Consider the following 4,545-nt stretch of genomic DNA (forward strand, 5'->3'; position numbering starts at 1 on the left):
TATGTATATGGTTTCAGGGCTGATCACTTGGTGTTGGATGACCAATTAGTGTGCTCTTCCCTAGAATATTCACAGACAACATCTCATTTTTTTTCCAGATAATCAGTAGGCTGGATGGCGAAAGAGTTCATAAGTCCATTTGGGCATTTATCTTTGGGTATTTGCCAGCAAAAAGTTTGTTTTTTTTTTTTCCTGTTGTTCACTTGTTATAAAATCTTAAAATGTGCAAATTCTTTGTAATCAGAATGGTCACTTTTTAAATAAAGGTGGGAGAACTGCTAATATTCTAAAATACAGTTCTCAACCAGGTGTTCAGATACACACCTGTAGTCCCAGCCTCTGGGAGGCAGAAACAGGAGGATCTCTGAGAGTTGGAGGCAGCCAAAGCCACGTAAGGAGTCTCTTTCTCTTTCTTTTTCCTATCTATCTATCTATCTATCTATCTATCTATCTATCTATCTATCTATCTATCTATCTATCATCTATTCATCAATTATCTATCTACTCTCTGTTTATCTATCAAATCTATCATCTATCTATCTATCTATCTATCTATCTATCTATCTATCTATCCATCCATCCATCCATCCATCCATCCATCCATCCATCCATCTATCTATCTATCTATCTATCTATCTATCTATCTATCTATCTATCTATCATCTATCTATCTACCTATCTTCTATCTATCTATCTATCTATCTATCTATCTATCTATCTATCTATCTATCATCTATCCATCAATTATCTTTCTATCTATCTACTGTCTATCTATCTGTCTATCTGTCTGTCTATCTATCTATCTATCAAATCTATCTATCATCTATCTATCTATCTATCAATCATCTATCTGTCTATCAAATCTATCATCTATCTATCATCTATCTACTATCCATCTACCATCCACCCACCCATCCATCTAGCTGTTGATCATCAATCTAGCTATCTTTCTGGGCATCTTGCAGTTCCCACTGTAATTTCAGATGAAGTGTCAGGGGCCGGAGACTGGCAGAGCAGACCCTTTCTTTCCCAGCAGGGTGGTCACCCAGCCTCTCAGGAGACGGAAGGCTGATTTCCTCGGTGTAAGTGGCAGCTTTGACTGGTTGCAAGGAGATCCTTAGTTTGTTTAATTTGGAATAAAGTTTTATGAGTTAATCTCTAGTGAGGGAAAGCAGCAGCAAACACAGAACATATTGGTCATTATTCTAAGTATTTCTACATTCTTTCTCATGCATGGAAGGAGAGAAAATTAAAAAAAATCTGCAATACTCCCCAAGGAAGCGTGATACTTAAACACATGTAAGTATCTATGCGAGTGTGTGAGTGCACATGTATCTGTGATTTTGTTTTGACCAGACCATCTGGTGCACAACACACCCAAGGAAAAAAGGTAAACATTTACAGGGAGATCCACATGGCTTCTGCTATGTATACACACACCGTAGAAGACTCTTATGTCTCTAGAAAGGAGAGGTAAACACAGACCTCTCTGAGCCTTTACTGACACAGCTCTGTTCTTTGCAGACTGAACTGTTATTTATTTTAGTGGGCTTTCCAAGCTCAGGTGGGCCGAGATGCCAGGGAGACACCCGCAGTCTGGAAATGATCAATACCACCTCGGAGGAAATGCTGCCTTTCCCCTCAAGTTTAATAACAGGGGAGGAAAATGCAGGGAGATTGCGAGACGATGGTGTGCTGAAAAGCAGATTAAATCTTGATTACATCACAACATAAATAATATGAGAACTAAACATGTTAAAGGTGAGCCTGAAGTGCTCTTAAAAACAAAGGGGGCAATTTACCTGATTTATTAGGGGGAGAGAAATGGAGCTTGGTGTGTGTTCTGTGGGTTTTATGTTTAATGGGACAGACTTTTAGGGAAACTACTGAGGATTTGAAGATGCTAAACCCACAGCTCCTAGGAGCTGGTTGGGGTTTTTGAGCCGAGAGGAAGGGAGAAACCACCCATCAGCCAGGTATGCCAGCCAACCAGCCACAGAACCCAAATGGAATGCTGGGAGCCCAGACGCTGGAAACTTGACTATTGTTTCTGAGGGGTTCCAGGTTATCAGGCCACACTATAAGGTATCACTTGAACCCAAAACAGGAATAGAGATTTACTAGTCTTTCTGTGTCTCTGAAAACTCCTTGGCGAGACTCAAATCTAACTTTTTTTTTTTTTTTTTTGCACATTCATTGCAGTCTGGACCTTGTGGCTCACATCTTGTAAGAAGTTCAGGCTTGGGGCTGCAGAGATGGCTCAGTGGTTAAGAGCATTGCCTGCTCTTTCAAAGGTCCTGAGTTCAATTCCTGGCAACCACATGGTGGCTCACAATCATCTGTAATGAGGTCTGGTGCCCTCTTCTGGCCTGCAGACATACACACAGACAGAATATTGTATACATAATAAATAAATAAACACATAATAAGAAGTTCAGGCTCAAGACCCTCTCCTGAGGTCTTGAGGTAAGTTTTCATAAAGAGTAGATAGCATATTATTGAAGGCTGGGCTGTTAGGAACAGGGTGGAGGATCTGGTTTCTAGTGTGTCTGGGAGTCCTGGATTACCATGTCAGTCTGTAAGATCATGGCTTTCAGTGTGCTGGGAAACCCGGCTTCTAAGAAGCAAGCCTCAGCAGGATTGAGGGAAAGGCTCACCGAAAGTCTCCATGAGCTGATGAGATCTGTAAGAAACTTGGAAGGCAGTCGCCTCTCTGCCCTGACGCATGTGACAAGGCTATAGGCTTCCAGAGGACAACGGCCAGGCCTGTTTGCTCACCAACTGACACCCAAAAGTAGGAGAATGAGAAACTAAAAGATACTGATGAGTCAGTAAAATGAAAAGATGAGAAGCAGCGAGGGGCTTCCAGCCACTCAGTCTGACGGAGTGTAACCTCACGCGACCTGTAGCGTGAAGGGGTGGGCGTCTCAGCAGCATGGGAGCAATGTAAGAGAGGAGCTGGCAGAACGATGGCTTGGGAGATCAAACATCTCTGCCTGTCACTGATAGTGATGACAGTCACCGCCTGTCATATGCCAAGTGTGCCGCTTCTGGAAGCAAAACAAAGAGAAACAGATGACATCTTTGACCCTGGACACGAATGGGTAGACCGGCAAATCTCAAACTCTCTAGGGCTGTGAGACAGAGTCACGTAGGCTGAGTAGGCCTATGCAGGAGAAGCTGCTTGCTTGGGGACTCTTCAAGAAAACATGAGTCACAGGCCTTTTGCCTTAGCACCCTGGAATGTTGTCACTGGCAACTGAAGAAGCTTCCTGAGATAATGTATATGCTTATTCTTGACAAAACATTCTGATATTTTATGTTCGATTCCGTTCTGATTTCAAAAACTTCTTCACACACTGTGCTGAGCTGATCTTCCCCTCTGGTGCTTGGAAGCAAAACCTGTGGATATATTTTAAGGGGGCAGGCAGGTCTTGCTTTTCTATTTCCGCTTTATTGAACTATAGATAGTTCATAGACCACAGACGTTACCCATTTAAAGTGTGAATGTCAATGATTTTGGTATGTTTACAGATAAGTGCAGTCATCCCCAGAGTCAAATTTTAGGCAATTTTCCAATCCTTAAAACAAAACAAAAACCCTTATTCTAGAGGCTTCTCAGCCGCTAGAGGCCTCTTTTGGCAGTCAATTGTAGCTGGAGGAGGGTGCTTATTTTCTTAGTGGTGTAGCCACTGTCAAGTTGCCCAGGCTCCGGTGAATAACCCCACTTGCCATGCTCACGCATGCAGCTCTGATTAAACCCAACGGGTCAGAAAGAGCCAAATTCAACAAACAAAAGGCATGAAAGCAGAGGGTTCTTTTCAGAAAGAAGAAGGGATTAGTGAGAGTGAGGGGATGAGAAGGTGATGGGTGTGTTAGAAAACGACCAAAAATACATTATAGGCATGTATGAAATTGCCAAAGGATCCAAAAAGAAATTTGTATTTATCGGTCATCTCTCCTAATCCCCTCAGCCCACATAGCTTCATACAACTTGGAATCTGCCTGCAGTAGACAGAGACTTGCCTGTTCTGGGCTGACCATTGGTCTCAAATGACATCTGGACTGCGTGACTTTCTTCCCACTGAATTTTTTAATACTTCCCAGGGTGCTTTTTTATACTGACTGTTTCAGTACTTCATTTCTACAGCTTAATAATGCTCCATTGTTTGTGATATGCCGCATTCTGTTTGTCTATTCACCTGGGTGGTTCATTTCCATTTCAAATTCAGGTCACTCCATCTCCGTGTGCTGACCCCTGAGAGGCGTGTTCTTGGCAGGTGCCGGGACGCTCCTGCTGGTGAGAGCGGTTCCTGGTTCCGTTTAGCAGCCGCAGGTTCCGGCTTTGAAACTCTTCCTGGGTTTCTTTGTTCACACATTGGCTAGGATCCTGGGAAGAGCAGGCGTGCAGGAAAACTGACTTTGAAGGACATACATCCAGGGCCCTCCCGCTTTCACTGTCTGATGGTCAAGCAGAGCCAGAGATAGGCTGCATGCATCCCCTTGTCAGGGCCCCCGGAGGGGCTCGTTCGGAAACCCTGCTCT

Source organism: Chionomys nivalis, chromosome 1, assembly GCF_950005125.1.
Source record: "Chionomys nivalis chromosome 1, mChiNiv1.1, whole genome shotgun sequence".
NCBI lineage: Eukaryota > Metazoa > Chordata > Mammalia > Rodentia > Cricetidae > Chionomys > Chionomys nivalis.